This window comes from Triturus cristatus, chromosome 8 (genome assembly GCF_964204655.1).
Source record: "Triturus cristatus chromosome 8, aTriCri1.1, whole genome shotgun sequence".
NCBI lineage: Eukaryota > Metazoa > Chordata > Amphibia > Caudata > Salamandridae > Triturus > Triturus cristatus.
Window position 1 is genome coordinate 741,860,237 of NC_140591.1, and position 13,922 is coordinate 741,874,158.

General features: G+C 52.4%; 1 protein-coding gene across 5 annotated transcripts in view; it reads left to right on the forward strand.

Moving 5' to 3' along the window:
* The first annotated feature begins 1,735 nt into the window (after positions 1-1,735).
* The window catches only part of LOC146805001 (arylsulfatase D-like), a 439,444-nt gene continuing 427,257 nt past the window's right edge, over positions 1,736-13,922 (forward strand). For 3 of the 5 annotated variants that reach the window (XM_085622146.1, XM_085622145.1, XM_085622148.1), the window contains exon 1: positions 1,773-1,966. The gene's annotated coding sequence lies outside the window, so the exon portion shown is untranslated. Of the gene's footprint in view, positions 1,967-13,922 lie in introns of all 5 variants that reach the window. The other 2 variants (XM_085622147.1, XM_085622149.1) reach the window with 2 other exon arrangements.

Sequence of the window (13,922 nt, forward strand, 5' to 3'; positions counted from 1 at the left end):
CTGGTCCTCAACCTGCCAAGACACTGCCACATCTCCCAGCACCTGAGCTCACTCCACTGGCTCCCCATCAAAGCTAGAGTCACCTTCAAGAAGCTCACCCATGCTCACAAGGCCCTCCACAACACCGGACCAGCATACCTGAAAAGCCGACTCAAATTTCACGCACCCAAAATGACCCTACGATCAGCCCAGCTCTCCTACGCAATGGTCCCCTGCACCAGAAAGACCAGTTCAGGTGGCCTCTCCTTCTCCTTCCTCGCGGCCAGAGCCTGGAACGCCCTCCCTCGCCACCTCAGACAGACAACATCTCTCCCCATTTTCACAAGAAACCTGAAAACCTGGCTCTTCGACAGACTCCCTCCTTGATGGACTGGAACCTGTGAAACCCCCCACCCCCAGCGCCTTGAGACCCTCACGGGTGAGTAGAACCGCTTAACAAACGCGTGATTGATTGATTGAGTACTGGGGTGTTGTGATTGAAGTGTGTCACACCTGGGACCAATCTCGGCCATGTCACCAGGATTTCACAGGTAGAAGTAACTGAAGTAAGTGCCCCAAAGATGTGATGGAGATGAAACACAGAGATGAAAGTCCACAATTAGCTGAAGTTATGCCATTAGGCAGGGTAATCATTAGGTCATCAAGGAAATACAGCCTTGCAGTAAAAACAAGCACTGCCAAAGCCATTCGGTCGGCTCTCAAATGATATTGTTTCTTTATTGATTGCCATGTAATTGTAGTGGCTGAATGAGTTGGGTCACCACAAGAATATTTCAATTTTTGTATTAATGGATAAATAGTTGACTGCATTGATGGATGGAGGGATGAGTGAGTGGGTGGGTGAGTGAGTGCTCTGATGGTTAACTAGTTGATTGGATATGCGCATAAATGGATGAGGGAGGCAAAGGGAGTCATATTTGTGCTCCACTAATGTTATTATTTATTTTTTCTTTATCTAGGAGCTTGCAAGACTCTTTAAATTCGTGTAATGCTGGTTTAAAAAGTTGGTGAATGGAACCAGAACAAACGTGACATTCATTTGGGCCATGCCGGGGCAATGTCCTGTGAGGCTCACCTAGTACAGACCTGCACTGTACGTGGGTCAACTAAATTGCCACCTGTAAGACGATAGATCAGTGGGTTCAGCAACTGTGGTTGAGAGACAGATATGTGCTACCCCCAAGTCACAAATTAGAGTCTCGGCGGGGCAAGCTCAACCTTTCGTCCTAGCAAGTAAACGATATGAGTACCGGTAGAGCTCTTTTTTTTCACAAAGACTATTTCCACACAAGCCCTACCACCTCTCCCTATGTCATACTGTCCCATGTCCCCATTGTTGCAATGGGGAGCGGGCTGTATATAATCTGTATTCTTAATGAAACCTTAGAACAACTTTTCTATAAAGAAAAGCATTCATTGATTTTGGCAAAATTCAGTTGTGGGAAAACCACCCCAAAATCTTCACTCTGTAAACTCAAGCAGGCACTTCTTCATTAGTGGAAGAATTAATGAAACCACGCCCCTTAAAGGGAACTACCAGATAAAGGTATGCTCCACTTGAACGTTTCATTGTTCTTTACTTGTAAGAATGGTTTGAAGTTGCCGTTATTAAACAATTTAGAGACTCATGGCATATGTTGACGGTTCCAGGTTCTCTTTTCAAAGGACAGCCCCTGCCCACGTGTCTTTTTTGGTGCACACATATGTGTGGGAATGCCCCGCCCTCCGTCGTCTTCAGACCGCCCAGGAGAGTTTCCAATTGTAGAGAAGGAGGGGCTAGAACGCCTGAGCAAGTAAGTAAGTAGGCTCGTGCAGAGGTGGCGGTGACAGACTTGAGGGCAGCTGAAAAGTACCACACCTGGTATGCCATGGACGAGGGGCAAATGTGAGAGCAGCACAGAGGGAGACGAGGGGGAAACCAGCTTTTCAGGGGACCTGACTCGACAACAAAGCGGCGAGGGCAGAGGTGAGATTCACCGAGAACTTGGGTCCGTAGGTGTGGGTCTCACAGGGGAGCCGTATCTCCACAGCTCTAATGGTGTGGAGGGGGCATGGAGACAGATGGGGCGACAAGGGTGCTGCTTGGAAGCTACGCGTCTCCCGCACAGGCTGCGACCGGTGCACAGCTGACAGATTTACAAAGAGACGGGGGGAGGAGGGATGCATCTCGTGCTGCGGTGCTAAATGTGGCTATAAAGCCAGGGGAAAACAAGGGCCACGCAGCATGGGAGTAAGAAGGACATTAGAGGGGAGCTGCGCTTTTACACCGTCTACAATGAATGAGGTCAAAGGGGCACAAACTGTGCAGCGAAGGACAGAGGAGGTGTCATCACACCAGCAGCAGGGGCAGATAAGAGTAATGGGCAAAAGGCCTTCCTCGATAACAGGCCAGGGCTCCTATGATATCCGCATCGGGTGCAGACGTGACAGAGAGCAGAGGGACTTATTTACATTTTATAACAAGCATTGGCATGGCCAATAGGTCTCACCTTTGGGACCTTATAAGTGTTTAGCGAGAGCTATTGCCTTTGCCAGTGTGTTTAAGCTATGGTGTAGCGTAGTGAGTCTGCTGTTACAAAGAGATCTCAGCACCAGGGGCATAGACCGCTGAGCTATCTCACTCGCACTCAAGTGGACCTGCAGAGTTCAAACAGACGGAGAGCGAGAGATCAGTGCAGCAGGTGCATTAACACCAAGAGCTATCTCCAGGACTGGGGCATTTGGCATGTGTAGCGCGGCCTATTTCGGGGCTCGGAAATGCTAATGGGCCCGACTCGCGGAGCCGGCGAACACACTCAGCCCACAACAGCTAACCCCGCAGGCCACGCCTGGCCCGCGGATGCAGTGGGACGGTCTTTTGGGCAACTAGACCGTAAGACATTACATCCCTATCCAACTCGGTCAATGAAAACAACATTACAACTCAAATAGTTCACAGAAGTGGTGGTACTTGCGTGTCTGTCGCCTGCCACCTCGGGACGTCTTCAGCAGGCGAAGTCATTCAACCGCTGGCTGGGGCGAGGATTCGGCCTCAGGCTGTAGTGTTGCGGAGAGCATCGCAGTCGCGGACTGGTGGGAAGTCCGCTCTCCGGGGCTGGGCTGGCCACAGATCCGGTGGTGGTGGTGGTCTCCGTGGTCTCTGGTGCTTGTGTCGGTGCGCTACCTGTTGGTCCCTCTGTGTGCCTCCCGGGGTGTTCTGGGGGCACTTCCTTGAACCAGGACACGTTTCGTTCGGGATACTTCCTCTCCTCCTTTTTGGGCGGTTACCATTGTCCCACGATTCGTGGTGACTGTCCATGGCCCTGGATAGTTCGTTCTGAATTTTCCTCCGGGGCGGCGGTCCTTCAGGAGGACAGTGGCCCCCGTGTGGAGTATCCTCGGTGTGGCCCGGCGACGGAGACTTGCTCGTTGATTTCGGCGGACTCTCCGGTCTTGCACGTCCTCGGCCTCCATTGGGGGTGGCGACCACCCCGAGCAGGTGGGAAGTAGATCTCTCCGTGGGCCATGAAGCATCAGTGCCCACGGGCTTCTCTGGGTGGTGCAGTGTGGCGAGCTCTGATATTCCCATAGGAACTCGTGGAGTCATTTTTCCGGGTCCGCTAGTTCTACGCCCGCGATGCAAAACACTTTGTTTAGTGTGCGCATAAAGCGTTCCACATCGCCATTGGCCTGCGGCCACTGAGGGGTTATCCGCCGGTGATGTATTCCTCCCTGTCTTAGGAAGGTGGCAAACTCGGCTCCCTGAAACGGCGGCCCGTTGTCGCTGCGGATTTTATGTGGGAACCCGAACATGGCAAATACTTTCTCTAGGATGGGTTCTATATGGGCGAATGCTTTGGACGTCACTGGTTCTACGACTGGGTACTTCGAGAACGCATCCACGAGTACCAGGGTGTGTTTCCCTCCGGGGAAACTCCCAAAGTCTATGCTTACTCTTGACCATGGGACGGTGCACGCGTCTTCAGTGATCACCGGAACAGGTTTTTCTGGGCTGCTGGTCAACTGGCACAGCGGGCATCGCCGGACGTATTCTTCCACCATGTTCTCCAGCTCCGGGAACCAGACCTTCTCCCTCATCCTGGCTTTAATTTTTGTGATTCCTTGATGCCCTCCGTGGGCCAGCTGCGCCACCGTGTGCCGTAGGGCTCGCGGTATCACCAGCCTGGGCCCTCGGAGCAGGAGCCCGTTGCTTGTGGCGCTGAGTTCATTTCGTATATACCACATTTTCGCTGTGTGTTCTCGCTCTTCTGGGCGCCAGGAGTTAGCTTGTCACAGATAATTTGTCCACGATCCTTCTTGGACTGCCTTCAGGGTCTTGTTGTATACCGCATCTGTGGTAGCGGCCTCTTTGATATCCTCCAGAGTCATGTTCAGGGGACAGACCTCTGTGGATACTAGGTGCACGTACTGTTTGACGTCTTCCGTGTCCTCCTGTGTGTCACCCGGGATGGGGTGTCTGGATAGAAAATCTGCGGGGTTTTTGGCTCCTGGCTGGTATACCACCTCCATTTCATACGGTTGCAGCTGAACTGCCCATCTCTCGATGCGCGGGGGTGGGTGAGGAGCCGTCCCTTTGAAGAGTGGCACTAGTGGTTGGTGGTCTGTGACCATTGTGAACGGTTGTCCTTTGAGGTATAGATGGAAGTGGTTGCAGGCCCACTTGATGGCCAGCGCTTCTCGTTCAATTTGAGCGTATCTGGTTTCGGTGGGTGTCAGGGACTTACTAGCGAAGAATAATGCTGCCCAGTGACCTGGTTCGTGTTCCTGGGCCAGCACGGTGCCAAACCCCACTGGGCTTGCGTCCATGAGTACTTCAGTTTGCTTCGTTGGGTCAAAATAGGCCAGCGTGGCTTCTCCTAGAAGGGCATCTTTTATTCCTTGGAACTTCCTCCTCTTCTTTTTGCCCCCATTGCCTCTTTGCATCCGATCGGGTGGGGGCTCGTAGGGGTTCCGCTCGAGTGGCCAATCCTGGGATGAATCTCCCGTAGTATGTTGCCATACCTAGAAAACTGCGCACTTCCGTCGGTGTTGTCGGTGCGGGTGCGTCCTTGATGGATTGTGATTTCCTTGGGTCTACCTGGATGCCTTCTTGGTTGAACACGTACCCAAAGAACTCTAGAGAAGGCTGGAAGAACTGGCACTTGTCCTTATGTAAGGTCGCCCGTGTTCTTTGAGGCGTGTCAGTGTGTTGCGAACGTGTTTGTAGTGATCCGCGGCCATCGCCGAGTGGATTAAAATATCGTCGCTGACGTTTAACACACCGGGTAATCCTGACAGCATTTCCCGTATCGTGTTTTGGAACACCTCCGCCGCTGAAGATATTCCGAAGTTGAGTCTTTTATATCTTCGTAACCCTAGGTGGGTGCTGAATGTGGTGATGTAGCGGCTTTCCTTGGATAACGGGAGCTGGTGGTATCCTGCATTTAAGTCGATTTTTGAGAACCACTTTGACCCGTTTACATCTGCGATGATATCATCCATTGTTGGCGTGATATGGCGTTCCCTCCGTATTGCTTTGTTAGGCAACCTCATATCGATACAGAGTCGTATCGCTCCTGGCTGCTTCGGCTTTTCCGCGATGACCATTGGGGACACCCACGGTGTTGGTCCCGACACCTTTTCAATGACGCCTTGTTTTTCCAGGGTCTCTAGCTCTTTTTCTACCAGCGGCCGCAGGTGGAATGGGACTCTCCTGTGTCGCAGGGCGACCGGGACAACTGTTTTGTCAATGTGTAGTTTGACTGGGTTGCATTTGATGCGTCCAAGTCCTTGGAACAGCTCACTGAATTGGTTAAGCAGCTCCTCTACTTGGTGAGTCTGGATTCTCCTTGCGAAAGAAATCAACCCAAGGTCTTCTGCAGTGTGGCTGCTTAGTAGGGTGTCGGCTTCCCTATCGATGACGTGGATTGTCGTCGTTACTTCAAGGTCGTCTGCCTTGACGGGAACTGTGATCTTCCCCTTCAATGGAAGAGGGGTGTCCACTCCGTAGGCGTAGATCTTGGTTTTGGATGGCGTCACTGGAGGGCAGGGCCTTAGGTGCCGATATTGTTGAAGGCCCATCACATTAACTGTGGCACCCGTGTCGATGACTGCTTTCACTTCCGTCCCCGCCACGTGGACTACACACGTTGGTTGAGGCCTGCGGCGTAGCTTTAAGTTCCTGTGCAAACGAGATCAGGTACGCTTCTCCGTCGTCATCGTCCGACGAGTCATCACTTGCTCTTGGTATCTCCTGCCCTTCCTTTTCGAGTCTTCTGGCGGCAGTTCTTCTGTTACTGACAGTTGCCGTACCGCCTTTGTTGGGGGTCTTCGGTTTCAGAACTCGCGGCCTCTGGTGCGTCTTTGGCATACGGAGGTGAAGTGGTTGGGTATTCCACAGTTGGTGCACGTTTTCCCTTGCGCGGGGCAGTCTTTTGCAGCATGTGGTTCATGTCCACGGCTTTGAACTTCTGAATGAGTCTCCGCTTGGCTTGGCTCGACTCGGAGAACATCTGCCCGTTCTGTTTTGATAGTTTCGGACCGTCCCTGGGGTTTGATAAGTGCTTGGTCCATCTCGTTTGCTCTGGCTGCCGACAGGTCGTGTGACCTGGCTAGTACTAGCATATCTTAAAGCGCGATCTTCGGTTGGTGCAGAATGAGCCCTCTCAACGTCTTGTCTCGGCACCCTTGGATCAGTTGTGCGCGTATCTCCTTTGGCTGGTCATCTTCTGTGCAGGTGCTGGCAGCCTGGCATAGAATACGTCCATCGACTCCCCTTCTCTCTGCCGAGCTTGTCGTAATTTGAACCCTTCGAAATCTGGGTTCAACTAAGGATCAAAATAGGCGTTGAGGGCGGCTACCGCCGCGTTGTAATCGGCGGCTGCTCCTGTGTTGGGCAAATGCTTGAATAACTTGAAGATTTCGTCCCCTGCATAGTGCAGGAGCAGGGATCTTTTCACTGTGTCGTCTGTCTCCCTGGTTGCGATAAAGTAGTTGTTGAGTTGTTCTATCCAAATTTTCCATCGGGGAGAGGCTGTCGCGGGGTCTTCTAGCTCACTGAACGGGGGTAGGACACCTGATGCCGCGTGTTGGAATGGGGCATGGGCCAATACTGCTGCTTGGCCTGGTGCGGCCTCTGGGCCTGGTGCCGCCCCTTGGTCGTTATCTCCCATTGTGCTGAGTGTGCTGAGTGTTGGTTGTTCCCTTGTCCTCGTGGGGCAGGTGGTTTATCCCTCTCTTGCTTGCTTGTGATATTGTGGGCCTGTAGCAATTTTGTGGCAGTGGATCTCCGAGGGTGTGCTGTGAGCATGTGCTCCTCTTCTCCCCCTTTTGTGTATTTTTTTTTCCTTTTCCCAGCAGTCTTCCTTGGGGCTCAGCTCACTGTTAGCATGCCTGCACTAGGGTCGGTTTTGGCCTTGAACTTGTGTGTAGTTCTCTTTGTAGTGGGCTGGCTGTCCTCGTGGAATAGGTATTGAGGATGCACTCACCGTGGTTATTTCCCACAATTCTCGGCACTGCTGCGAGGCCGGGTGCTTTCTGTGATGCCTGGTGTGCGTGTGCGCACGTGCGCTGATTGTTCGGCGCTCCGATCTGCTTTTGTTTGTTTTCCGGTGCGCGGCGTGTGCTCGGCAGCTGGTGCGCGGGTCGTTTGATCTCCCGCCTTCGTCGCCAGTGTAGCGCGGCCTATTTAGGGGCTCGGAAATGCTAATGGGCCCGACTCGCGGAGCCGGCGAACACACTCAGCCCACAACAGCCAGTCCGTTTGGAGACCGCGCCCCCGAGCGGGCGGCTCCTTTTATTTGTAACCCCGCAGGCCATGCCTGGCCCGCGGATGCAGTGGGACGGTCTTTTGGGCAACTAGACCGTAAGACATTACATCATGGAGCTCTCTGCAGGAGGCGCATGAACCGACTCAGCTAGGTTACTTACAGGGACCTCAGCAAGCTATTGCGCATGCGTGTTACCCAATGAGCCCCCTCTGCCGTAGGTGCATTAACCCACCGAGTCAGCTTACTGGGAACTGTGCAAACACAGGTCTATGCTACAGGTGCAGTAACCGAGTGAGCTGTCTTATTACGATCTGAAATCTGGCCCGTAGGATACACTTCCCTGCTGATTACACCCATCTCCCAGCAGGCTGCTGTGCCCAACCAGCTCTCTTACTCCAAGATACACTCCCTGATCTCTGCCACAGGCGCTTTGAGCCACTGAGCTGTCTCACTACTGGTGGAGCCTGTGACCAAGCGCCTCTTGCACACAGATCTGTAATAGGCGCTACATTCACCGAGGCAGCATACTCCGATCTCTGCCACAGGCGCTTTGAGCCGCCGAGCTGTTCACTAGTGCTGAAGTCTGTGACCATCCACCGAGGCAACTTCCCAGGCAGGCTCAGGATACACTGAGCTGTAGGGAGGGAGTGAACCCGCTTCTCGAGGGCTGACGCTTCCGGATTTGAAACCTTGGGTGAGAATGAGTTCACTGCATAAAGAAGGGGAAATAATGAAGATTACAGATCAGGCGCGGCGCCAGCGAGAGTCCACGTCACTTCTGTTTTTGGGTCTGGCATCGAGGCAACTTTAGCTGCCTCACCAGCTCCATGTAATACAGAAATCATAAATCATGCATACGCAATACAGACGTAGAGGGGTTTTAGGTTAGTCCTCTTCAACAATTGGTCTGTTCACCTGTCTTCCATATTACTGCTTTCACCCATCACAGTATACAGCGTGGGACTCTGGGTCAGCCGATGTCAGCTATTGGCTCTCTTTCACTGGGATTGATGGTATTCTTTCTTGATTTTGTGCAGACATCTGTCTAGAAATGAAAAATTGGTGAGCCAGGACTTTACTTTGCTAATCCTTTTTTATTTCTAATCCTTATCCTTTATTATTACCCTCATTATTCAAAATGTGTTTTGTTGTTACAGTAATTCAAATCCAATAGTACAAAACAAAAAAAATACAATTTTTTAAAATATTTTAACGTTTATTGCAAGCTGACTGTGTATGAGGAAGCATTTTTTCGTTTGGGTCCTTTTACGGCTTATACTAGCAAGATCTATATATTTTTTTAAACATTAAATATCACAGTTTGTCAAAGCCAGGCCTACTGGTTATGCCACTGCTTGTTTTTACTGCCTCGACATTTGTTTTGCAATTTTATATAACACGAACTAGGGCCAGGGGCATTAGAACGGTTTACACTGCAACAGTTTACCTCACACAAAGTCAAATTAATTTTTTTAATGGATATATATTGTTTTTAATTTATAGGCACGGGTAGATGAAGTGCTTTACCCAGAAACCCCGTATGGGGAGCCATGGCGGGACTGGTGCCTGGCTCCCCAGTGCCAAATCAGCTGCTCTGTCTGTTAGGCCACATCTCAACGTCTGCAACCAGAATTTCGCTTCACATCCTGCTTGCGAGGAGGCACCTGCCTACAATCACGTAGTCATTCAGTGACAAATGTTGACAAATAGTGGGGTTCAATTTCAGGCACAGGTTGCTTGCCTGTTGCTGGGTGGTCAGACATTCTGTGTGATCGTGTGTATGTGGCGATCACTTCGGTGCCAATGAACACCGCCATGATGGCGGCACTGAAAAGTGTACATCAAGTGGCCAGCGAGATACAATAGCTGGAGCAGTCAAAGCTCCTCACCGCTCCCCACATAACCGTAGGCACGCAGCACCGTCCCACGGAGTGAGTGCAGATGACGTGTGAGCAACCCATAAGCTGCCAAAAAGAGCGCCAAGTGTGAGGGTCCAAGCATACATTGGGTCTAAATTGTCTAATAAGCGGTCTTTTCCTCAAGCAGCCAAATTGCCTTTTAGATCTGCATTTCCAGCATCAGTGGAGATAACGACTCAAGGGGGGTAAACAAATTGCTGTAAATGTAATAAAACATAACTCCAGCCCTTTAACTCGAGGCTTCGACCTTATCGACTGGAAAGAGCACGTCATTCCACCAATGCTCTCCTGGTTGCAGTTCCTCGATGTAAACGATCAAAGAGAGGCGCTTCCTCTTTCACCTCCCTGGCTGCGCGAGCTTGGAATAGCATTCTATTCAAGCTCCAGGACACTTCAGGATGAATTAAATTTTCGAAAAGCTTAGAAAACGTTTTGGTTTATTCTACATGACGATTGAGAAGTCACTCTTTATGGCCAGTCTGTTCAGTGCCAGAACACTCCTTGATTTACCATTGTGTACACAAGTCCTATTATTCTTTCATTCATCCATTCAATTCAGTAATTCGAACTGCACTGCTCAAACCCATAAAAAGGAAAACATGTAATAACTGCATGAGAAACTGACTGTTTTTTCATTGGCAGGGTGCTTGTAGGATCCAGCGAACAACAGTAGTGGACTGTAACATCTTTTTACTTTGCATAAATGTGATTACCTTAAGACATTACTTAAGTGTTAGGATATGCAAGTCCTGTTAGTAACCAGGGGTGTAAGTGAAGATGCGTGAGCATTTTATACGGCGTCGGAGGTAAGAACATCAAGTAGAAAAGCCTAGTAGTTTGTATACATTCCTTCTCGAGAGCGGATAGTTGTGCTGGACGGCATGGACCTAAGATGTTTGTAAACGGCATTCTGTGTATCCTCGGAGGCGACCTCGGTGGTTCCTAAATTCGACTAAGCCCGAACTTCTCTCGTGAAAGAAACATCCACCGTGAGAGAGTTTGGGACACATCGCGCCTAATCAGCAAGTAAAAACGCAAGACGCGCTCCCCGAACACCCCCTAAATGGTACGCCCAGTGGCATAGGCGGCGCTGAAAGAGCTCACAGCCACACTGCTTCAGCGCCTCGCGGCTCTCCATTTGACCATAAGTAAAATCGGCAGCCAGCGCCTGCAGTGAGAGTCATGGTGGTGTTTGCAAACACTCACTGGCGCACATGGTGATGCAAGCACTAGTAACATCTACCCAGAGCAGCAGCTCTCTTCCCTGTGACTTCCTTTACCTCCGCCACTCATCCGTCCATAAAGGGGTCCCATGCTCTCGTGGCAACAGGCATCCCTTAAAAAAAAAAAAGGGCCGCGCGAAAGTGAAAGCTATCGCGCTGAGGCCATGCTATTTAAAAGCATGCCACCATGCGCGTGTGCGATGGGAAGTAAAAATTGCGTGGGACTGTCCACTCTCCCACGGACACGCGCATGCTGTCTGCATTGGACAGATGGCGAGAGTAGCCATCTTTGTCCATGCAGACGCGTGTATGAGCCCACGGCGGAGAATCGATTCCAAAAGGTCTCTCTGACGAGAGCAGCGCATGCGCTGCTTTCGCCAGGCGAGACCTAAAAACGTGTGAAATGTGCATGTGAAATCATGGGACATAAAGGGTTGTTCTGCAGAGCAGTAGGTCCGTAGTCACGTCGGGGTAAGGCCAGACTGTTGTTTTCAGTCTGGGCCCCCTACATCCAAAATCCTGCAATTAGTTAGTAAACTGCAGCATTTAAAGTAAGCCCATGATATAACAAGGGGTGCTGAAGGGACGAGAGGCAGAGAAGACCTGGACTGACGAGAGCCTGCTGACCTGGTCGCGGCTCGATCGCTCACCGAACAGAAGAAACGCTACCCGAACTCTGAACCATCTGAGCCCTGCTGACGCTGTCGCGGCTCCCCGAAGTCTGAACCATCTGAGCCCTGCTGACGCTGTCGCGGCTCCCCGAACTCTGAACCATCCGAGCCCTGCTGACGCCGTCGCGGCTCCCCGAACTCTGAACCATCTGAGCCCTGCTGACGCCGTCGCGGCTCCCCGAACTCTGAACCATCTGAGCCCTGCTGACGCCGTCGCGGCTCCCCGAAGTCTGAACCATCTGAGCCCTGCTGACGCCGTCGCGGCTCCCCGAACTACAAACCTCCGGTGCCTGCTGAGTGACTCGCGGCCCGCTCCTCCACGAGAAACGGCAGAGATTGCCAAGAGAAGCAACATCCCCTCAGCTCGAGGATTGAGAGCTGTGCGCCGGATAAGACGCTGATTGAAAGACTGTCCCGCTACCCCTCTTCCTCCATCACGAGATCGCTGCCACTTGTGGCATTAATATTGCACCTGCCTGCCGGATCATAAAGATCCCTGACAAGTACCGATAAAAGTTTGTTGCCTTATAACGACCTACTGTGTGGTGTCCCTATATCCGAAGAGAGAGTAAGCGCAGCGCGTGCGATCCTAGGTGCGAGACCCTTCCAGGAAGGGCCTCCCTGCTCTTGCTCGGCCTAATTCTGGGAAAGGTGGGCCTCAGGGTGGTCGGGAACGCATTCTGCAGCCTCCCTGGGGAACGCTTTCCAACATTTGGTGACAGGCGACGGGATCCGCGCCAACACCTAGAGATCGTGCAGTAGACGGCTTACGCACTACCAAGAAGAAATGGAAGGAGAAACTTCCCTAGGTGCCGCAGGCACCAACCCAAGCACGGCATTTCAAAAAGACCAGTTAGAATCTTATACGCACCGAGAACTGAAATAATTTTGCAAAGACTTTGGAATCGCTACCACCGGACTAAGCACGAAAGAGGACTTCCAGGGGGCATTAAAAACCTGGGTCGAGGCAGAAGCTCCCCGGACACAAACAGAAGGAGAGCACCCCAATGAACCACGAAGCAGCCCGGGGAGTAATGGCGCCCCCGAGGGGGGCCTATCCCCAGAGGAACTAGCGGACCGAGAAAGAGGTCGCAACCACGAACTGGAACTAGCAAAATTAAAAATCGAAGGAGAGATAAAACTGGCTGAGAAAAAACTGGCGGTGGAACAATTACGCCTACAAGGAGAACTAGAGGAAAAGAAACGACAGAGAGAACACGAAGAAAAGAAACTCCAACTAGAGCACGAACGTAGCCTAAAAGAAATCGAGCTCAAGGCCAAGAAGGCGGAGGCCCGACCCTCAGAAACCCAACCCATCTCCTCCACCGTGGAACCGAAGGTCCACATCCCCAAAGATGTGGTGAAAGAGTACTATAAGAACGACGACATTCAGCAATGGTTCAAGGCCTACGAAGTCGCCATGACCTCCCACTGAGTCCCGCAGAAAGACTGGGGGGCTGGGCTGTGGGGCCGGTTCCTAAGTGAGGGGAGAGATACCCTGCTGCACCTGCCCTCCACCGTGATGAACTCCTACAGTCACATGAAAGAGGCCCTGGTAGCCAGATATGGGCTCACCCCTGAAATGTACCGGCAACGGTTTAGAGACTGCAAAAAGATACCCAGTACCACCTGGGTGGAGTACGTGAACTTTTACAGCCGGGCCTTGGACGGATGGATCAAGGGCAGCAAGGTCTCCACCTTTGAGGAGCTGTTCGACCTAATCGCATGGGAACACTTGGCCGCTAATTGCTTCGTAGAGCTGCGCCAGCACCTCCTGGACAGCAAACTCACAGACCCTCGGAAACTAGCCGTCGAGGCTGACCGGTGGGTGAACACCCGGACCTCCCGGGGCCCCGTGGGAGACTACGGTCGCCACAGTCAGGGACCCCCCCGCCAGAGGGGCGGAGGGAACCAAGGCCGGCAAAGGGAGCTCCCGGGGGGATCCCCGCTCAGCCCTCCCAGAGGACAATCTCTGCCCTTTCCAGCTCCGCCTCCAGCCAGCACCGGGCCACCAGGGAGGCCGGGGCCCCGAGTGAGAATCACCTGCTTCCGCTGCCAACAGACCGGACACTATGCCAGCGACCCCCAGTGTCCCCTGTACCAGCGGACCGCCACCACCACCCCGCCGGCTCAACAGATGGCCTCGGTAGCCCTGGGAGAAGAGATGGAAGACTCCGAAGAATGGGAACCAGCCGCCATGGCTTTGGTCTCCCTAGGGGACCGAGAGATGGTCCCCGGAACGCCCCTGCCCGCCAACACGAAGAAGTACCGACAGCAGGTAACGGTCAACGGTCACCGCATCGAGGGGCTCCGGGACATGGGGGCGAGTGTCACGGCGGTCCATTGTCACCTGATTTCCGA